The 23568-nt window shown below is 42.1% G+C and overlaps 1 long non-coding RNA gene across 1 annotated transcript in view; it reads left to right on the top strand.

Annotated features, from left to right (window-relative positions):
- Positions 1–7277, top strand: part of LOC135981753 (uncharacterized) — a 32731-nt gene extending 25454 nt beyond the window's left edge. Inside the window, exon 3 of the long non-coding RNA XR_010598918.1 lies at positions 824–7277. This is a non-coding gene — a long non-coding RNA (uncharacterized LOC135981753). The remainder of the gene's footprint in view (positions 1–823) is intronic.
- The last annotated feature ends 16291 nt before the right edge of the window (positions 7278–23568 follow it).

The raw sequence follows: 23568 nt of genomic DNA, 5'->3' as shown, positions 1-23568 counted from the left end.
GAAAAATATATTTTAACTAAAAAATAACTAAAAGCAGCCCATACATTTTCACTCCTAGACCACAACAGGGAATGTTTGGGAAGGGGATGGGTGCATAAATTCCTCATGTATCTATCAATTCAGAGCAGTAGTGTTCAAAACAACCTGCTAAATATAGATATTGAAGTCTGATTTGAAACAAAGAGGTAGACATGGGATTAAAAACCAGAACTTTTTTTAGAGACTGTCTTTTTACAACAGAAATCATCCTGGAGAGAATTGCTGCTGCTGGACTGCAGGAGGTAAAATGTTTATTTTATAACTCTGAATAACTCTCTGTGTATACTGTCCTTACCAATGATGTTTCTTTATTGCAGTGTGATCTATTTAGCATGGAAACAGAAATTTCAACCTGTAATTCACCAGAGCTAGGAAAACTTAATTTTAATTTTAACTATGCATATGTTTAATACTGCTTTGAAAAAGCTAGTTTTAAACAAGATATAAGAGTATTTGTGTAAACAAAGGATTTGGGGAACAATACTAGCTAAAATTTTGCTTTCTCATTAAGCCAAAGGCAGTTGGGGGAAAACAGAAGAAACATGTACCTCTGGGTCTTTATCCTGTGTTGAAAGATAATTTTGTGAAATATTGCTTTTAATTAGTGTGTATGTGTTACATCCTGAACTGGATTTTGTAAAGCAATGCCTTTTATATGGTTTTTAAACAGCACAAAATACCCTTATATTTTATTGCTAAAATTTAGTCTGTTTTTTGTTTTGTTTTGTAATAATGTTGTAAGCAGATATTTTATTCTAAATTGGAACTTCTGTTTCCTAATCAGACCTGAGCAACTCTCCTAATGATGACATAATGAAGCCATCACTATTGCAATCTTCAAAAAACTGGGAATCCACTCTGAAACCCTTAACAACATCATAAAGCAAAGGAAGAACTCAACCAGAGAATCAGGACCATCCAACACAAAGATACATCAAGCCCATGGACAAAAGAGAAGAATCTGATTAAAAAAACAAAAAGACAAAAAAATCGAGAAACACAGCTCCAGCTCCTCAGTGGTCCACACTACTCCAAGTGCTGAGAAAGCTAAAAAGAATGAAAATGCAAAGATTCAAAAAACAAGTTCACGGATGACACTAAGCTGCGGGGAGAGGTAGATAAGCTGGAGGGTAAGGATAGGGTCCAGAGGGACCTAGACAAATTGGAGGACTGGGCCAAAATAAAGCTTATGAGGTTCAACAAGGACAAGTGCAGAGTCCTGCACTTAGGATGGAAGAATCCCATGCACAGCTACAGGCTGGGGACCGACTGGCTAAGCAGCAGTTCTGCAGAAAAGGACCTGGGGATTACAGTGGGCAAAAAGCTGGATATGAGTCAACAGTGTGCTCTTGTTGCCAAGAGGTTAATGGCATATTGGGCTGCATTAGTAGCAGCGTTGCCAGCAGATCTAGGGAAGTGATTATTCCCCTCTATTCGGCACTGATGAGGCCACATCTGGGCACCCACTACAGAAAGGATCTGGACAAATTGGAGAGAGTCCAGTGGAGGGCAACAAAAATGATTAGGGGGTTGGGGCACATGACTTCTGAGGAGACGCTGAGGGAACTGGGGTTATTTAATCTGCAGAAGAGAAGAATGAGAGGGGATTTGATAGCAAACTTCAATTACCTGAAGGGGGGTTCCAAAGAGGATGGAGCTAGGCTGTTCTCAGTGGTGGCAGATGACAGAACAAGGAACAATGGTCTCAAGTTGCAGTGGGGGAGGTCTAGGTTGGATATTAGGAAACACTATTTCACTAGGAGGGTGGTGAAGCACTGGAATAGGTTACCTAGGGACGTGATGGAATCTCCATCCTTAGAGGTTTTTAAGGCCCAGCTTGACAAAGCCCTGGCCAGGATGATTTAGTTGGGGTTGGTCCTGCTTTGAGCAGGGGGTTGGACTAGATGATCTTCTGAGCTCTCTTCCAACCCTAATCTTCTATGATGATTCTATGATTAAGCAGAATGTATCTTTACTGCATATCAGTTTTATTTTCACACCCACTCCTTTCAACATGTTTTCCTGAAAAAACAGGTTGGGGAGATGCTCCAACCCCTATATCTTTTTGCCCTGGGCTGTCAGGTTCGACTGTCTTAAACATGTGGTTCTCACCATCCAGTTCCGTTGTTTTGTGTTCGCTGTGGGTGTCTTTGTAAAACTGGCCAATGTAAAATTGTGTGGTGAGGATGTCCATGCTATAGTTGAGCACTGATTCTATAAAGGCCCTACAAGGGCAACAGTTGTTGTTCTGGCTTATGAAATGATCTCCCAATGTGACACCCAAGTGGCTGAAAATTGAAGCCATAGAGTAATTCACCAGACCTACCTTGTTCACCATGGTGGAATTGGTTCCGTCTTCTTTTAAAGGAACAGTAACATGTTTTTTTAAATCCATATAATCTATGCTATTCTCAGATATAGAAAGTCAAGTGGGCTAGACTAATGGCTGATAGAGCTGCCATCTCAATGTATGTACTTTTGTGTATGCTCTTCTGCATGGGAAGTCTAGTTTGGATTTTGTGCTTTCTTCAGACCCACAGTGAACAAAAATCATGTTTTTTAAAATATCTTTTTTACCAGGTGAAGAGCATCTTCTTTTTCTACCCAACTTCCTCTTAGTCTTTGGCTTATGGCTGGCCCTGTGTATCAAAAACCATTAAAATAAAGGGCTTGGGGTCCCCTTTGTCATAGGCGCAATGGATTTCCTTCTTTTAATATACATAAGCCCTGATCCCTCCAGTGCAGCTGGATTACCCACCATACTCAGGACAGCCCAGGAGACATGGCCTGCCTCATCTTTGGCTATTTCTGAGCAGCTGCTTTTATGTGAGGTTTAATAATCTCTAGTCTTCTCAAAAGAAGGATGGCTTGTCAAGAAAGGCTTGGGATACTAACTTCCACACCAGTCCCTTACTTTGCTGGTGCCCTGTGATATCCAGGGAGGATACATCCAGCCCAGACTTTGAAATAGTTGCTGTAGAAAGTAGGGTCCCTGTAATTTTTTTAGGGTCACCATAGCATTTTTCTGTTTAACATCTACACTCTCTGGGAGCTCAGGTTGTAGCTTGATAATCATCTTGCCAAAGCGAAAGGAGATGTGGCTCTTCTGGTCTGTCTTTATTTCCGTAATGATGGTGGTAATGTGGCATTTACTCACAGAGATATAATGTGGTTGGTCATACATGATGGTGACAGACTTCTTGCTCCTTCTGTGGATGGGGATGCAGTGTAGTGGTGGTACAGAAAAGTCCCACCCATCTGGTGTTCTGCAATGTCAGGGTGCAAATACAAAGAGTTGAAACCCTCTGATGTCTGCTGAGAAGGCAATTTTTCATTTAACTGATTGAGGAACAATCCCCTAATACTGGCAAGGTTCCTACTGGTAGAAAATACATAAGTGCCAGCTGAGGATTTAAGTATAATTTTTCTGCACCAGCACTGTATTCATGACCACACACAGAGGTTCAGATCAACTAACCATATGATCTAGTAATTGTTCAGATGATCATATGGCTAGTTGACCTGAATATGATCCAGCAGGGGGAAGGGGCGGATCAGTGGGGTCCGCCAGTGGGCGGGAGGTGCTGAGTGGGTGTATGGGAGCTGATAGCGGGGCTGCCAGCTGTGGACAAGGCAGGCAGCCAAATGATGTTATAGCGGAGCTCTGCACAACTTTAATTGAGTATGTTCTGTAATGGAGCAGGGACGTAAGATCAAAACAACATTAAGCGAGAGGACATTAAGTGGGAAGTTACTGTAATTCCTCCATGTTGATCAGAAGCAAGTCTAAAACAGCTGTCCATCTGATTACTTCCTCCACTAGCTGCAACAAAGAGTTGTCCTTAGTACATTCCAAGAACTTTTTGGAAATTTTGTTTTGTCATATTACTTTTCCAACATTTGTCCAGGTAGTTAAAGTCCCCCCATTAGTACTGGGTCTTGTGTCTTGGATATTTTTGTTATTTGCTCTAGAAATGCCTCATCCACCTTTTTTTCCTGATTTGGTGGTCTACAATAGACCCCTTCCATGACATCATCCCTATTTTTCCCTTTTTATTTTTACCCAGAGACTTTCAACTGGTCTGTCGTTCACCTCCTTTTGGACTTCAGAACAAATACGTATATGTATATCTGTGTGTGTGTATATAATGCACCACTTCCTCCTTTTTTTCCCTGCCTATCCTTCCTGACCAAGCTATACCCCTTATACTGATATTCCAGTGAGGAGATTTATCCCTCCAGTCTATGAGCTGCCAATTAAATCATAATTTAATTTATGTTCTAGTAATTCCAGTTCTTCCTGTTTATTCCCCGTATGCCTTCAATTCTTATATATAGACATCTAATAAATTGATCTCCCTCTCCCTCTTCTTGCTCTTATAATCCTACTGTAACTTTCCATGTTCCCCACAACACTCAAACATCAAACCATCTGTTAAGGTTGTCTTTTTATTTTTCCCTGTGGGCTTTTGGTTCCTATTCCCTTTAAACCTAGATTAAAGCACTCCTCACAACTCAAAACTGGTAGGTGAGGTCCCATAAGAAGAAAAATGTAAGAGATAAAGGAGTTCAGCAGAACATAGCATTTCTCAATATTAAAAGCACAACTGCAAACTAATCTGATGAGATGGAATGATAGGAAGAATAGCAAGAGGCCAATATGACTCCATCAAGAGCTCCTTAATGACCTGGAAATCAAAAAGGAGTTCTTCAAAAAGTGGGAACATGGATGAATTGCTAAGGAGGAGTTCAAAAGAATACCACAAACAGGTAGGGACAAAGTTAGAAAAGCTAAGAGACAAAATGAGTTGCACCTACCAAGGGACATAAAAAGTAAGAGATTTTTTAAAAAATATATTAGGAGCAAGAAAAGACAAAGGAAAGTGTAAGTCTTCTACTTAGTCAGGAAGAACAGCTAATAACCGAGTACCTCAAGAAGGCTATTTTGCTTCTGTCTTCAATAAAAAGGTTGATAGTGACCAGATATTCAACATGATTAATATTAACAATGGAAAGGAATGCAAGCTACAATAAGGAAAGAACAAGTTAAATACTATTTAGATAATTGGATGTATTCAATATAGCAAGGCCTGATGAAATTCATCCTAGGGTATTTAAGGAACTAGCTGAAGTAATCTCAGAACCATTAGCAATTATCTTTAAAACTCTGGAAAAGGGGTAAGGTCCCAGAGGAATGGAGAAGGGCAAGCATAATATCTGTCTTTAACATGGGGAATGGAGAGGAATCGGGAAACTATAGAGCAATCAGACTAACTTTGATAGCTGGAAAGATACTGGAACAATCAACTACTAAACTATCAATTTGCAAGCATCTAGAGGATCACAGGGGTATAAGGAATAGCCAGTATGGATTTCTCATGAACAAATCATTCCAAACCACCTAATTTCTTTCTTTGATAGTGTTACTGGCCTAGTGGATAAGGGGAAGCGGTAGACATGCTACATCTTGATTTTAGTGAGGCTTTTGGCACAGTTTCACATGATAAGTAAGCTAGGGGAATGCGGTCCAGATGAAGTTACAAGTTGGGTGCATGACTGGTTGAGAGACCATAGTCAGAGTAGTTATCAATGGTTTGCTGTCAAACTGGAAAGTGTATCTAGCAGAGTCCCACAGGGGTTAGTCCTGGCTCCAGTACTATTTAATATTTTCACTAATGACTTGGATGATGGAGTGGAGAGTATACTTATACAATTTTTGTGGATGACACCAAACTGGGAGGGTTTGCAAGCACTTTGGATGATAGGATTAGAATTCAGAATGACCCTGACAAATTAGAAAACTGGTCTGAAATGAACAAGATGAAGTTCAATAAAGATAAGTGTAGTACTTTGCAATTGTTTATTTGATTTGTTTTCCTAACTATAAAATGGGGGGAAAAAACTGGCTAGGTGGTAGCACTGTGGAAAAGGATCTGGGGTTATAGTGGATCTCAAATTGAAGGAGTAAATGTGATCCATCTGTGAAAAAGACATGTAATTCTGGGGTGTATTAGCAGGAGTATATGTATATAAGATATAGGAGGTAATTGTCTCTCTCTGCTTGGCACTGGAGAGGCCTCAGCTGGAGTAGTGTGTCCAGTTCTGGCCACCAAACTTTAAGACATGGACAAACTTGAGTGAATCCTGAGGAGAGCAACAAAAAAATAATGATAGTAATCTATGGGTTGACTGTTGACCCTTCCCCTGACCCCATAGGCACTTCCCTTGATGTATTACTTCTGGGGTTGAGAGTGGCACATGACCGGAAGCAAGGGATGCCACGTGACTCCTCTAAGACCTCCTCCCACCACCCGCTACCAATTGGAGTGTGTTTCAGCTCCACAGCCCTCCCCAAGAGTAGGTCTGATCAATCAGGGAAAGTTCCAGGGTGATCCATCCGCAAGAAGGTGGTATGATCTCTCTAAGAACTCCTCCCACCACTCTCTACGAATTGGCTTTGATGTCACTTCTGTAGGTCCTCATGGAAGGGAAACACATACCAATCAGAATAGATATAGCACAAGTGTCTAGACCGGAACCCTTGATATCTAGAGCTCAGCAGTTGGCTGATCAGCAGCACTACCCCCAAAAGCCTCATTGCTGTATGGCAGAGGTTGTCTTGTTTCAAGAGGCTATTTTTCAGAAATCATGGAAATGCGGAGAGGAAACATGGCCTCCTTCATCACCCATGTGAGACCTACAGAGTTCATGTTAGCCCTGAGGGCACTCGGTCACCTTTGGAGAAAGCACTACTTTGGCAACAGTTCTGAGGAGGGAGTTGCTGAGGGCAGCCCTTTGGCTCAGCCACTGATGGAGATTCCAGAACCTGAACCTAAGACTCAAGCACTTGTGAGACGGACTGATGGTTGTGATGGCCACCCACCATCCATGTCCAAGGAGGAAGGTGCCTGAGGTTTTCCAGAGAAGAAGTTGCTCAGGTAAATGGACTACAAAAGTGGTGGTACAGCAGATGTACAGCTGTTTCTCAGACAATCTCTCAATAGCTCAATTACACCTTTCTTGAGATCCTACATGTCAGTAGCCCTGTGAGGGGTAAAAATCAGTTTTTGCTCATGCCTGACCTGAGACACAGATCTCAAGAGAAGACCCTGGATAAGAACAAAATGGAAGAATGAACCAGCTTGTACCCCCTCAAACAGCATATTTTCCTAGAAGCATTATGAATTTTTTAAACAAAATGCCACCAACAATGTTTCACATTAAACAGTTACAAGATCCCCGGTCTGTCACCTGTGGCTGTTACTGCATGCTTTTCTTACATCACTGTAGCAAGGTTTTATATTTTGGCCGGATTTTAAAACTTTGTTTTAAACAACTTAGTGCAAAATCACCAGATGGTGATGAATTTTGTGTAAAAAAAAAAAAAAAAAAAAAGACGTGAAATCTCAGGTGTGTCTAGGCTCACTCAAAAACATGTTACAACAAGTCCAGATGTGTTTATCTTGCAATGACTTTCATAATCATCTTTCTCAATAACCTCCCACCTATGGGGGTTTAAAGACAACTGCTGTCTGGTTGGAGGTTTTTGTTTGTTTTTACAACAGCCAATTCAGAGGCAGTATATATAGATAGTAAATCTTTTTGAAAAATATAGACATGTTTTATTTAAAGCTAAGCATTACCTTCTTTAAGCATGAAAAACATTACACACTGAGACAGTTGGGTCCTTAAGCCAATTTTTGCTTTTTAAGAAACAAAAAAATTGATAGTTATATTAATGCTTGATCAACCACAGTGTCGGTGGTTGAAGCCTTCAGGCATTCCAAAACATCTGTTGACTGTATTGCCCATAATGGAAGATGGTACATTCAGCTCCACCATGGCAGTCATAAACACATCCCAACCTTTAGGTGTACAGCTGCTAGGAATGGAGTGTGTCTGGGTGAAAGCCCTGACTAAGTTGAGCATGTTAGAACCATTAACTATCAAGCCTTTGTACACAAAGACCCTTTATCTTTCCATGGAGAGATGTTTTTTATCAGTTTATTTGGCAATATTAATGCATTTTTCTTAAACGCCTAGTCATGTTATTCAACCCCTCCTGAGCAACAGAGTCAGAGTTCTTTGGTGTTTCTGGGGGTTTGGCAGTTATGCCATGCTCCTAGCAGACGTGTCTGGTCACCTTCCTCCATGGGGGTGGACACCAACCGGGCATCAAGCTCATCAGTCTGCCTCATGAGTGTTTGGGTCTCAGGGTCAGGTTCAGGCATATCCATCAACAACTGGGCCAAAGGGCTACCTTTGGCAGCTCCCTCCTCCTCAGAACTGTCACTGATGTTGCACTTTCTCCGCAGGTGACCAAGTACAATCGGAGCTAAAATCAATTTTGTAGTTCTCATGGTGGGTGATGAAGGATGCCATGTTTCCCCTCAACGTTCCCATGATTTCAGAAAAAACAGGATCCTGAAACAAGATGGCCTCTTCCATAAAGCAATGGGGCCTCTGGGGATGGGGTTACAACTGACCTACCATTAAGCTCCAGAGAGATTGAGGGTTCCAGCCTAGACCCTCGTGCTATTCCTATTCTGATTGATACACATTTACCTTCTAGAAGAGTCTATGGGTGAAACCCACACCAATTGGTTGAGAGTGGTGGGAGGAGTTTAGAGGTGTCCCATGGTCTTTTTGCAGACTGGTCACCCTGCCTCAGAACTTGCCCTGATTAGTCAAACCCCGTCTCAGGGAGGTTCTAGGGGGCTGAAATCCATTCCATTTGGTAGAGGGCAGTGGGAGGAGTTCTTAGAGGGGGTCACATGCCACACCTTGCTTCTGTTAATGTGCCAACCTTGACCCCAGAAGTAATACTCTGGGGGAATGGCTTATGGTGGACATGTGGGCAGAAGCTTAAGGGTCAGGGCCAACATTTAACCATAGACCCATAGACTACTAATGATAAAAGGTTTAGAAAACCTGATGCAAAAAATTAAAAAAAACTGGGCATGTTTAGTCTTGAGAAAACAAGACTGGGGGAGAGGGGACCTGATAACAGTCTTCAGATATGTTAAAGACTGTCATTAAGGGGACAGTGATCAATTGTTCTCCTTGTCCACTGAAGGTAGGACAATAGTAATTGGCTTAATCTGCAGAAAAGGAGATTTAGCCTTAGATATTATGGAAAAAACTTTCTAACTATAATAGTAGATAAGTTCTTAAATAGGCTTCCAAGGGAGTCTGTGGAATCACTTTAATTGGGAGTGGGTTCATTGGGTTGCATAAACCTAGACCATCCCTGACAGGTTGTTTACTTGGTCCTGCCTCAGCCCAAGGGGTTGGACTAAAAGACCTTTCAAGGTTTCTTCCAATCCTACATTTCTATGATGCTATGTAACATCTATAAGATATTTGCAAATTGCCCAACTGACCTGTCTGTTCTCAGGCTTACTGTTAGAGCACATTCATTTTTCAGAGAACTGAAGTATTCCGAACTTTTTCTCTTTGTAGAGAGTCCATTTTTCGTACCCCAGGGAAGAACTGTGTTGGCTGTTCGCTGCTGGACTCTTTGTAATAGCTAATTAATATTGTTTTGCTGACCCTGATCCCTTAGCCCACAGCATAATGAGTCTTTTTTACTGACTGGGTAGAAGTGAGTAGTAGCTAGGATTGCATATAGTTTAGAGAGGTTCTCCTGTTTTAAAGCTACACTCATGAACTACAGTCCCACCCAATGAGAATTAGTGGCTAGAGAGTATCCTAACCCTGTCTCATAGGATTATGAAGGGCAAATGGTGGGACCAAAAGGGATGCAGTATTGCCCAAATGACACATGGGGGAAAATGATGTCTATTTCCTTATTCTTTGACCCCAAGCCTACTGACTACACCCTCTGGCCATCCATGAGGACTGCTTGAGGGGAATCTAAGCTTCAGTGCTCTGGATCCCAGAGGTGTTTTAGGCTCCTGGAGCCTGAATGGAGTCTAGCCACTGTCCCAATCTTAGGGTCCAGAGACACTCTCGGGGTACAGACCAATCTGTCACCCCCTCCAAGTGCTGGAACCCATTGTCCAGCAGTCTACCCCCTCTGATCCTTCAGATCCCCCAGTATTTAAACACACCTCTTGTCCAGAATTCCACCAAAAAGGTGTGCAGCTTCTGGTTACAGTTTAAGTCTCTCAGGGGCACTCAGCAGTGGTGAAGCACTCAATACACATACAATTTGTTCAGTCTAGCATCTGCATACTTTTATCCTTAGTCATGTAAGCCACAGGTCATACAAAACAATGAAACATCCTAAATGCGATGTCCCTCCCTAGCTGACCCTTCCCTTGGGTGATCATCTGGGTTCCAGTCTGTCAGGGTCCCCTGTGTCCTTGCCTACCTACCCCTGCAGCAGCCTCTCTGGACTTAATCACTTAACACCAAAAAAAAATCACATCACATTGAGGTTGCTTCCAGTCCCAATGGACCAGTCATTCACCCCAGATCAAATGGAATCCTAGATCTTACACCAAAGACAATGTCTGTAGTCAACGCTATAATAGATTATCTAGAGGTTTCTTTTTCCAAGTTAATAAATGAGTTTTTAAGCAAGCAAACGTACACAGAAATGGGTTACCAGCTAAATCTTAAGAGTGACAAAGTTATAGTGATCTGTTAATTCAAAAAGTGTCTTTCAGGGCAGATCCGGGAGGCAGTTCCTGGGGATCTCTGGCTTCAGTTTAGAGTCTCTGGCCTTCCAGAGTTCAAACGATGAAAGAGAGAGAAAATTTCCCTGTGGCTTTATTTCCTTCAGTCTGCTTCCAAGCCCACAGGATGAGCTCTCTTGCAAATAGCCATTAACTAATCCTCTGTACTGCAATGATTCTTGATGTCCCATCTGATTTTGATAGTTCTTCTGGATGGGCAGGGGAGGGAATGATTCCCATGCCTGAGTTTACAGCAAACATTTTCAAAGTTCGAAAGCAAAACTTACATATTTCCTTATAGCATGGAATACAGACATTACAAGTAAAATTAATGCATGCAGCAACTTACAAGAATCTCAGAGTCTAAACACTAAATACATTTTTATAAGACTGATACCTACAGTAGAACCTCAAGATTATGAACACCAGAATTAAGAACTGACCAGCTGACCACATACCTCATTTGGAACAGGAAGTATGCAATCAGGGAGCAGCAGAGACAAACTAAAGAACGCAAGTACAGTACAGTACTGTGTTAAAACATAAACTATTAAAAAAATACAAGGAAAGCAGCATTTTTCTTCAGCATAGTAAAGTTTGAAAGCTGTATTAAGTCAATGTTCAATTGTAAACTTTTGAAAGAACAGCCATTATGTTTTGTTCAGAGTTACGAACAACTTCCATTCCCATGGTGTTTGTAACTCTGAGGTTCTACTGTATTTTGAGCAAAAAAACCCAACTCAGGTGACCTGGTCTGTCTCCAGCTACAAGGTTGTCAGTTCTTATCTAATGTCTGCAGCTTGGGCAAGATCAGGCATCTGGCCTGCCAGAATCACAATGGTTTCTAACCAATACATAGGAAGTGTCTATCATTTGACCTATGACAAAAAGATCCAGTCCCCCTTTTACTTCTATATCATCCATGCCTTTACAATATTTTACCTTCTCATCTTCCACCCCGCATCCAATGTTCTGCAGATGCCACAAGTGGAGCCATATGTAGCCAGTTTAAATTGGTATAAAACACACTATTTTCTGGTTCCTTGGCATGTTAATTACACCTCAGACTCTGACTCCCTAACACATATTGACTCCCACTTCCTGATATGTAACTTTTAACACCATGGACATCACTTCTAACTTTACCCCCCCCCCCCCCCATGTATCTTTCCCCTGGCTATGATTTGTAGTTTTTTAAATATATAGTCACAGGAAATTGTGTTACTTGTAAGAGTCAATTTAGAGAATGGGTGGGAAGTTAAAATGGTTAGATTCATGGAATCAGACTTTTAGCTAAACCTGGAGATAGCTTTGGATTTCACTTTTATACAATCTTTTCTAAAGAGCAGTATTGAGTTTAAGTCATATAAGAAGCATATCTGGGCCAGAGTCTCCAGTCTGCCAAGTTCACCGTGTCACTAAGAAAATTTAAAAATGACTGGGATTATTCCTGAAGAATTCCTCCCTCATAAGGGGAGGCAGGGGGGTTGTCAGGAGCAGAGATGGATGAGAGAGTAACAGAGCAGTTTTACCCCATTCTCCAAGAATGAAAGGTCTGCGAGAGACCTTATGGCAGCAACACAAATTGAGTCAAAGCTGCATGAGAGCAATTCTAACCTACTCCAGGGCCAGGTGACAAAGAAACGGGGAACTGTGGTGAGCTCTTCATCAGTCTCCATTTTCTACAGAGGAGCCTGAACCTAAATGGGCTTGATCCTCCATTGAGCTGGAGCAGAGTTCAGGTACAGTGAAGAAGTAATCCCATTCAGGTTCAATAGGTACAGGAGTCTTCTCTTCTGCTTCAACTTTGATTGGTCAATAATCGACCCTTCAGCAAGTCCATTGATGCATATCCGTATAATTGGTTATAAAACTGCATACACATACCTTCAGTACACAGCAGTGGTTTATATAATCAAATCTCTCCTGTTTTACTTTCTAAAAATATTGTGCACTGCAAGGAATAAAGACTGGTCTGTGGTGTTGTGTACCATATACTGCAACACCTAGGCACACCGGAAAAAAGTTAATTATGGCACATCGTTCTTACCTTTGGATTTTCATGCTTTAGTCAATCTGTATAACAAAACCTTAATGCGACTTAAGTGCAGTTTTTTTGTGATAAAGTACAGAAACAAAATGATGCATTGTATGACTTAGTTTTGTAGACAAAATGTCAGTTTTGATTTAATCCTTTTTTTGAAGCCACACTTGGCTAAGCAAACAGAATATTTCAGCAAATGCCAAAACTAACCTTTCAGCAAAGTAATAAAAGCTGCAGATAAGAACATGTAGTTTTGCAGTTGCCTGGGAGCAATATAAGTGTCACATGCAGCATGACTTTAATATTCTTTTTTTCCCCTTTTGTCTACAAAATTGAATACCAGTGAATTGCTAATACAGGGGTCTAGTCTGTTCAGAATGTGTACAGATTTATGTGCATAATTTCCTGAGTATTGAGATGACAGGCCTCATAGTATGTAATGAGAGGTGTATACTACTGCAAAATGCAATTTCCCTTTGGCCTTAAATGTACTCTAAACTTGGAGATTAGCTTGAAAACTACAGGGCAGATTTTGCACCGCACTTCCTGAGAAGCACAGTACAGGCAGCCCAAAAGGGGCACAGAACCCTGGGGCTACTCTGGCTTATGGAGACTTCTTACAGCTCCCCATCCTAGAAGCTCCAGAGTGCTATGGGCTTGAGTCCTCCTGTCCTGATCATCCCCCAGCACACCTTCTCCATCAGACCCTGTGATAGGGGTTTAGTGTAGAACCTGCATAATGTTAGCCCTATGCTGCTCCTTCATCATGAGGAGACTTCACCCTTGTCCTATTGTGCGGCTTCCTCCCACTATAGCAGCAGGAATCAGCCCCTCTGTGCTCCATCTTGTGAGGTGTTTGAGTCTTTTCTGATTGACTAGCATGCTCGATTCTGTGGTGTTTGAGGAAGCTCAGCATTGCAGGTTCAGGCCCTATAGTAATATCCAAACAGAGCTTGGGAAAAAATAGCATATACAAAGGTAAGTGATTAACAAACGAATATAAGAAACTAATTATTAATGCATGTGTTTTCCATATACAGTATTGAGGAAATATTTTAAGGTCCCATGATACTCTCTGCTTTTGTGAGTAGAGCTGAGCAATGGCTCAAGCTGTCCTGTGTGGGTAGGCTCCACAACACTTTCCTTTTAACATGAGAAGTTCTGCCACATGTGCTCCACAGTTCTGCATGGACAGCTTGAGAATGAGAGGGGGTGAACTTGGGGAGATGCTTCTCACTGACACCATCACCCCACCAGACGCACAGAGCAACTCAGGGCTAACCATGCAGGAAAACCTATCCCTCACTCTGAGGACAAATTCCAGAGATAGTAACTATAGTGGGGTGGTCACCCGCTCCTTCCTTGAAGGGCTTGAAATCAGCCCTGAAAGAGGGCTGCAGTGGCAAAAGCTGCCCTGGAGAGGGCTGCAGCTCTGAAAGCTGGGCTGATTGGGAAGCAGCCACAGCTGTAGCTAGGTTAATAAGGGCCCTGCTGGCCCTTATAAGAGGGCAGTGGGCCAGGAGCAAGCAGTATCTCTATAGCTGTAGAGGGAGACAGACCTGGCTGCAGGGACCTGGACAGAGTACCTGAGTGGAGCAGGGCTGGGGAAAGGCAGAAGAGCTGGGGAGGCTCCAGCCTGGAAAGTCCCAGGCTGAGGCCTAACAGAAGGCCAACGGGTACTGGGAGTTGCAGAGGGCAGCCCACGGGTAGGCAGAGGCAGCAGGCCCAAACCCTCCTTGCCAGTGATGAGTGGCTTATACTGCAGTCTGCCCCAGGGAATGGGGGCTAGTTGGTGACTGGCAGTAGCTCACGACTGAGGCAAGGTGGGGATAGAGGGTTGGGGGTTCCCCTGGGTGGGGACACCCTGAAACTGCAGGGGTATTGCCAGGGGGCAGCACCCAAAGACAAAGGGCACTGGGTCCTGGGAGGGACATGGGGGCCAGCAGCAGCGGGACACTGGCCTGCAGAGGGGGCTCTGGAGGCTGGATGAGCTAATTCCCCGAGACAACCAGCAGGAAGTGCTGCAGCAGTGAGTCCCGCATGTTTACAGTAACCCTCAGGGGAGCTCTTAGCAGGAGGGCTCCACCATGGAGCTAGGGTTCTAAAAAGCATGGCAGCAGCATGGAGGCACGTGTCTTTGAATAAATAGCCCTTCCCACTGGCTATCACTGGTTCGGGGGTAAACTCTGCTCCTTTGGTATTGGGAAAATCCTCTACATTCTCATCCAGAAAGTCACTAACCCTGGAATTCCATCCCATTGAAAGTATGAGTAAGAAACACAAGTGCAGAACTAGTAGGTTTAAAAAAAATCCATGTAATGGATTTGTTGAAACATTTAAAAACTGGTGTCAGTGAACCTTAGTTTTAATTCACTATGGAGCATTAAGAATGGGGGAAAGAGACTGTAATTTAAACAAATACAACTTTCAAGCACAATTTTCTGCTTCTGCCTCCACATTGCTGCTGATAAGGTGTGCATGTTAAAGAAATCCCTCTTCATATTTCAATCTTTCTTCTAAGTGACAGAAGGTCCCAGGTATCTCAACCATTCCTGCAATAGCAGATTGTGAGAGATGCATGAGAAAACTTGTTTATCAACATTTGTAGTATCTTTATTCATCTGCAGCTCAAATAAAGTATCTGTACATGGAAAGTAGACTGCAACCCATTGAAATTATTGCTTACTTTTTGGATTAGTAAAATTAATCTTCTATATAACATTCCAGAAAATGTATATGTAAGAGTTTTGTCATACATTCAAGCACATTTTCTTTCTCCCCCTTTTCTCTTCCACTCGTATTAATTCGCTCACATGTGCTTGATGACATACACACTTTGAGGAAGACAGACACTCACTCAAGTTGTCTAATGTTATTCCAAGTGCAGTAGAGACATGTGATGCGTTCATATGTTTAGCCATGGTTCTGGCTCCAGTCCATCTCCTCCGTACTCACTAGCCACACAGTTAAGGAAAATACTTTCAAAAGGGTATAATAAATTACCACAAACCCTTAGAGTTGGCATAGCTGGCTGGCACAACATAAACTAGGGATCAGGGAATGGAGAGGACAAAGATCCAGGTAGTGCACTGATTCATACTTCCCTCGAGCAAGTCCCTATGGAGCTAAGACTAGAAGCTGAAGCTGTTATTCCTCTACAGAACCCCGAAGAAGGACTGATATGAGGTGGTGAATCAAACTGGACATACCATATAAAAAGATATGTGACTGACAGTTTGTAAATTATACGCTTGTCAGGACAGGCACCATCTCTATTTCTTTGTGCAATACCGGACAAGATGGGGGCAAAATCTTGACTGGTGCTACTGGGTGTTTTTACTTAACATTTATCTTGTGACAACAGCAAATGCAGAATACAAAAAGGAATGTAACCTGGTGTTATGTTTTGCTTTCATTCAATCATAAATTTTAAAATAAAAGTTACCAAAGTTCAAAATTGGATGATTTGCATCACAAATCACAGTTCAGAAAAGTGTTTCCCTGTGATATTCCCCCCTCCCTGAATGTCTGCAGTCTGTCAGCTTCCTAGATTTCCACTGTATTTCTCATGCTGTCTTTGGTTGGTCTCCCCCTCTTTGCACCTGACGGATGACTGTAAGCCAGGTTTCTCTTCTCTGATTAATGCATTGCGAATATTAAGTTACTTCACGATCCATGCGGCTGCTGCTTTGCAGTCCAGTCCACTGGCTAAACAGCTCTGATTGCAACAAGGGTTGTGCAACTAACTTGGCACTGTTTGGGAAACAAATCACATTTTGGCTAGAATCATGAAAATTAAATAAGGTAGTGATTTTACAGCAAATTGCAAAAAGCAATTTACATCTGTCTCCTTCCATGAGCCTCTTTCCCCGGCTGAATTGTCAGAAATTGTTCTTCATTTGCCTTTCTATATGGAACAAATTTGGGACCCTTTTAAAGATTTTTATTATCTGTATTGTGGTAGTACCTAGGATCCCAAATCACGGATAAGAGCACTATTGTACTAATCACTAAACTCCTCAGCACCAAAGAATTTACAATCTGAGGAATTTTTTGTTTGTTTATTTGTTTTGTTTTCCTTATTCAAACATTTCTCAGACTTCACTGGTAGTTTGCTTGGATAAGAGCTGAGGCCATACCCTGTGGCTGAGTAAAGACCACAACATCTGGCCTGTGATTCTAGCTATTGTTCTTGCAGTTCAACTCTAGTGGTTGTAGTAGAAACCTGAGACATAAGGCCTTGTATGAGAAGTTTGGTGTGAGGCCTAAAGCCTGAACTAAAGTAGTGGTCAAGCTTTGCTGATATAAAGCAAAGAAGCAAAGTTAGCAGAAGTCAGGCTCTGCCTGCTTGCAAGCTCATAGAACCTGGCAAGAACAGGGCTGGTATTGCAAAAAACCACACACATTCCTAAGAAAGGCTAGGCATAGGACAGTCAAGCAAACACATTCCAGAAAGATGGTACCAGAACACCCCAATACCAAGTATGGTACAAACATTCCCCTTCCCAAAGGTAATGAGAACACATTGACCCCCTCCTAAAGATAAGGTCAGGATGACAGTGTTGCGGATAGAGATATTTTGATCAAACCAACATGTACAAGGTAATGGATGGTAAGAACCCACATCAAAGGGCAGTAACTAACCTCATCAGAGGGGCAATATGTAACTTGTTTGTACTGGTGTAAAAAATTGCGTCTCAAAAGGAGTGTCTTTGGCCAGCCAAGCTGTGTCCATTGTCACAGGTATACATGTCGTAGTATCCTCGTAGAGTCTGCTAGGCGCTATTGCTATGCTTTGCCGAGAATAAACCTAGCCAGGTGCCTTTGTACTTCAATGGATCTTGTGCTCATTGGGCGGTTTGCTTAAGGTCTGATGTGCCAACTACCTGCACAGAGCTGGGATGGATACAGAGGAGCACATGCAGCCAAACATCTGACAACAGTGGTTACTGATCTATAACTAACACTGAAGATGAAGTTATGTGAATGCTTGATGGGGGAGGCTACTAAGAACCTCCCTTCCCATTTCTAACCTCCCCCCATCAGGAGGCAGACAAACTTTCAGTTCCTGCACTCTCCTGAAGGCCTGCTCCCTACTACCCTGCTCCCTGCCCCTTCCCCTGGGGGAGTTAATATCCCCAAGGGACAAGAAACATAAGCATTGCCATACTGGATCAGATTAGTGGTCCATCTGGTTGAGATCCTCTCTGAAAAGGGCTACCACAAGCTGCTCCCCAGAAAGCAGCAAGAAGTCCTATGTTAAGCTCATAGGGACTACTATTTAAGTATGGGTATTTCTGTTATCCAGATAAAAGCCCAATCTTTTTTCAATCCTACTAAGCTCATAGCTTCAATAGTAGTGTGACGAGTTCCACAGGCTAATTAAGCCTACTATACCAAAGATTTTCCCTTCCCTCTGTCCTGAACTCCCAACCTTTCCATTTAATTGACTATTTCCTTGTTCTTTTAATATGGGAGTGGTTGACTAGAAGTTAAGGCCCATGGAAGGGAATGCATGTTGCATCCTCTGCTCCCCACCTCCCAAGTGTGCTGCAGTGTGCACTCAGTCCATATGCTCTGGGGAGTGCTGGGAAACAATGTGCTCAAAGAGATGTTCCAATGCTCCGTCTGCCACAGTCCTCAGGTCCACAGTCCTCAGGTCAACTCTACACTGTCCTCAGGTCAAGTTGCTCCACAGTTGGAATCATCTTGAACCACTTTGTGCGACACAAAGCTGGCCACAGTAACCCCTACATGTGTGACCATCATGCTTAACTATAGCAATGCATTCAAGTTCCTTGAAAAATTTCCAAGTGGTACAGAATGCATCAGCCAGTCTCTTTAGTCACCCAAGTTCCCATAACTAAGCTATGTCTACATTGGAGCGGAGACGTAACTTCCAGCTCAGATAGACATACCCAGGCTGCTCTGATCGAGATACTGCTACTTTTAGTATGCTATCGCTGAAGCAATGTGAGGAGAAGGACAAGTTAGTGGCCCCTAACACAATCTTGTCTGAAACCCTAGGTATATGGTCTGGGCAGTTAGCTGTGCTTGCATGAGCACAGGCTACGCTGCCATTTTCAGTGTAGTAGCTTGATCAGAGTTAGCACACGTACATCTACTTGATTAGGAAATTACACCTCCAGCTCCAGTGTAGACATGCCCTAAGTCTCCTCATCTTCCCCTCACCCACCACAACTTCTGTCAACTAATCAAGCTATTTTGTCTACAGAGTGGGAAGGAAGTTGTTATTGCTATTTTTTGTTTTAAATGTGTGAGGCATCCAGATACTATTGCAATAGAAGTCATATAAGCAAACAGATCATCTATCAAAAACACAGTTTGGCCTTAAGGTCACTAGTTCAGTCTCCAATGAGTCAGCCAAGAGGGTGACCATCATACATGCACACACTTAAGGGCACAAATAAAATTATAAACGAAGGAAGTGGTGGCTGTACTGTATGTATTACATTTATTATTATTATAGGGTAACAGCAGTAGTATCCATCCCCAGGTACTTCCTGTTCCGTCATGCTGATTCTAATCTATTTTAAAAAGTGTGACTTAGTCATTACAATACAATTATTGCAGTGCTATGATTACCTGCCACAATTTCAAGACTGGAATTTGAGTACTCCAGAATTTAAAATTTTGATATGTGATCATTTGTATTTCTGGCAGTTTGCATATGATAAGCTCCATATCATTATTCAGTAATCTGTGTTGTTGTTGGTAGTCCATTGCTGACCATGAGAACAATATTGTCTCAATTCTCATCTATGGCTCTGCATACAACTGAAGTCTGAACCCTGATGCACAGAGTCGGTTGCACTGAGGACATGGCACGTCCTTATCTATGATGTTTGATGATGCAGCTCTGTGGCACTTTTTAGCCTGTGTGCAGCCTGGAGACAATTTCATCAATCCCACTTGAACTTGTTGCATGATGTTCTTATCAAAGACTGCCAGAGAGTCCTTTTCTGAGCCATTTGCTCAAGTTCTTTGACGCTGATGTCAGCTCACTGGAGACTGTTCTTCAGTTTATCTTTGAAGCACTCATACAGACAAGCCTTCTTTCTTTTGCCCTGCCTCAGCTCCCCATAGAAGACCTGTTTGGGGAGATGATGGTCTTCCATTTTGATGACATATCTGGTCCACCTAAGAGCTTGTTTACACTTACCAGGGGATCAACGTGCAGCAATCAATACATCAGTGGTCGATTTAGTGGGTCCAGTGAAGACCAGTCGACTCCTGTACTCCTGTACTCCACCTGAATGAGAAGCACCAGGGGAGTCGACAGGAGAGCATCTCCCATTGACATACCACGGTGTGGACCCTGCGTAAGTAGATCTAAGTACATCAATTTCAGCTATGTTATTCACATAACTGAAGTTGCCTAACTTAGATTGATCTTCCCCGTAGTGTAGACAAGGCTTTAGTTGTACTCTCAATAGCATTTCCTCAATGCTGGTTGTTTGCTCTCTCAAGGACCTTAATATTGGTCACTCTGTCCTGCCAGCAAATGCTCATTATTATTGAGCGGAGTGAGTGCATGTGAAATTACTCAAGCTGCTTAATGTGCCATCTATAAAGAGTCCATGTCCCACATCCATGCAGGAGAGATGTTAGGACCACTGCCGTGTAGATCATTAATTTGGTAGAGAGATGAATGGTTAAGGACTTTTATTTAAAGTCGGCCAAGAGCCTGACTGGCTTCACTGATTCTGGAGGCAATTTCCTTATCAAGGGAACCATCACTCAAGATTGTGCTGTCCAAATGTGTGAACTGATCCACAGTTTTCAGCTGTGTGCAGTGGATGAAGATGGCTGGCGCTGGTTGGAACAAGACCTCTGTCTTCCCGAGACTGATGGTGAGGCCAAAGAGCTGGGATGCTTCAGAAAATCTATCAACTATGACCTGTAGGTTGATAATCAGTAATGGGTTTCTAATAGTCTCCATTGCCTTTTTTGAAATTCAGAAGTAGTATAATTTGGAAGCGTTGTATACTTAGTAAATATGCCAAGTGTTAATCACTATCGATGGTCGACTAGAACTATTTAGCTTAATCAGGTTCATATAATAGTATGACAGAAAAGGTATTGAAGATCATGTGCTGAAGAGAATTAATGCAACCCTGCCAGGGGAGGAGAAAAATGGGGGTGAGGGGGGGAAATAAAAAATGTACCAGGTATGAAAGAAGGGTCATAAATTAATACCATTGTTCTTTATGCCAGTGTCGTCGTGCTAATGGATTTCATTGTTTTCAGGGCATAATGTAAATTTCATCTATTTAGACAGATTTTTCTAGGAGTAGAGGTTGACTTGGATATGTATTAGGAAGGAGGGAAGTTTACTTGAATAAGCAGGGTCTTTAATAATTTTATGATTATATACTGTATAATTAGCTAGAAGTACAGAGTTCAGAAAAGTTGCTTTAATAATACTGTAAGATGCATTACACACCTGTTCTAAAGAGTCTTACAGCAATCATAATAGAAATGGCATATTAATTTGGTGAACTTTCACAGATGGTCCAAAACTGGGACCTTTTGTCCAATTCTACTCCCCTCCCTGATTTTGTGAGGAAGACCCAAAGAATTGTGAGTTGTTTCCAAACCACCCTCAATTAATGTTTTACAAGACATCAAATGGATATTTGTTTTGTAGAAAACAATCACCTGTGGTAAGTTCAGTTTGCCACTGCCAAACAAATCAAAGAAAGGTGAGACACATCTCCACTGTGAATGATACATTAGACCAGTGGTTCTTAACCTTTACTGCAGCCTTCACCCCTTTGATTCTTAAAATATGTTCTTGCACCCCTTATCAAAAATCAAAATATGTTCTCGTACCCTTTAGACCTAAAAAATATGTTCTCGCACCCCTTAAATCTAGATATATTTGTTTGTATATTACAGTAATCATTAAAAATCTATAATGTTAATAAATACATAGGTTTGATGAAACAAAGTAGTTATACGTACGTGCCTGTACGATGATTTACCTTCTAAAAAAGTCTGTCGTGTCTCGCACACCCAGAAAGGGCATCTCGCACCACCAGGTCTAATGCACTGCATTAGACCAATAAGGACCTCTGTTTCTTCAAATTTTACTCCTGAGAGATCTACCACCAGCTAGAGCTCAATACAAAAGCCATCTTTTTTTATTTCCCCCCATTCCCTGGAAAAAAAATTGATTCCTTTAAAATAATAATAGCAATAATAAAAAATGGTGGGTTGTGGGAGCAGAGAGAAATAGAAGCTATAACAGGCCACCCTTCCAAGTACCCTGTTTATTATTACATGGGAATCCAGGGAGATTCTCTTAAGCCTGGTAAATATGAACACTAAAAATAAGTTTTTAATTTGGTGGCAGCAAAATCTCTAATTGATTTTACCCATATTGTTAAGACACACCAAATCGTCTTGTGTGGTATTATAGCTGGGGCCTAGCAGTCCTACTTTAATTGTTAGCCTAACTAGTGAAAAAATGGTAAAGGTTCATGAATTGTTACAATGATCTATTATTCACAACTAAGAAAAGATGTGAAGAGACAGAAAGACTGACTTAAACAGAAAGGGACTGCTGATACCACTCAGGGACTGTTTTAAGATTATGACGGGTAAAGAAGAGGGGTAGAGGATTGAAAATTAAGTAACCAAAACAGATGTATCAGAAATTAGGCCTAATTGGCGGACAAAATAATGAAATGATGGATTATTCCTCCCGTTGCCTTTTTTTTTTTTTTAAGGGCCACAAAAAGACTTTGGGGGAGGACTGTTGCTATGACACCAAACTTTGATACTTCTCTGAGGATGTTTGACCATCATCGCTGCACCAGTGAGGATCCCAACCTGATACATGTGAGATCCTGCTCTGTTTTCCACTCTCTCATGTCCTTTCTGTCCCCCTCCCCCATCTTCTTCCTGTCCAGTCAGTCAGTCAGTCTCACACAAGCTCCCTCTCTTCCTGATCCTGTACTGGATGGAACCAGCATGGTGTGTGATGAGACAGCCCCTCCAGCTCTGCTTGGACTGAAAAGCACTAGTGCAGGAGATGGACCTGATCAGACCAACCAGATTATGCCCCTGACTGGGGAGATCAGCCAAGGGACAGAGCAACAGCTGTTGCAGCCAACATGTCACCCCTAAACATACATCCTTGACTGACCAGCCACCCTGTATCTTGAGAAGATCAACAAAAGCCATATTTCCCCCCATCTTAACTCTCCTATCATCTCTTCCTTCTGTGTCTGTCTTTTGTCAGAAGCAGGAAAGTGACTATTCTTCTCAACTAAGAATTCAACAACAGAACTGACCCTTTTCTTCCCCATCAAGAAGGACTGTTTGAATGAATAAGAGACTTTAACCAATATTCACTGCTTCCAAAAAGGGACTTTGACAGATTTTCATTAAGCTTATTTTGCATAAATCAATTTCAGTTTCAATGCTCTTTTCCTCATCTTCTTCTCCTTTTGTGTGATTCAATCAATACATTTCTAACCTTTGGCATGAATTTTATAGAGTTTGCCATTGTACTAAGCAGGCTGAGGTCTCTGTTTAAAACTGTTTAATGTTGGACAGTAAAAGGGTCATGGTAACAACTTTGAGTCTTTGGGCCTTGTCATAGGGGGCACTTACCTCTGAGTACCTCCTAGCAGATGGGTGTGGTAGTGCAATCTTTTTCCTGCTTCTAGCACCCCCCTAGGTTGCCTTTCTTGCAAGGAAGCTCTCCAGTGGCTCAGCCCCCAGCCAAGTCACACAGTCAAAAGAGAACCCTTTCCAGGTAGCAAGAAGTTCAGTAAACAGTCTGCCCTCCTCTGGGTCTTCAGCCCCATC

The sequence above is a fragment of the Chrysemys picta genome, chromosome 2 (assembly GCF_011386835.1).
Source record: "Chrysemys picta bellii isolate R12L10 chromosome 2, ASM1138683v2, whole genome shotgun sequence".
In the NCBI taxonomy this organism is placed as follows: domain Eukaryota; kingdom Metazoa; phylum Chordata; order Testudines; family Emydidae; genus Chrysemys; species Chrysemys picta.
This window is presented reverse-complemented; position numbering and strand designations above follow the sequence as displayed.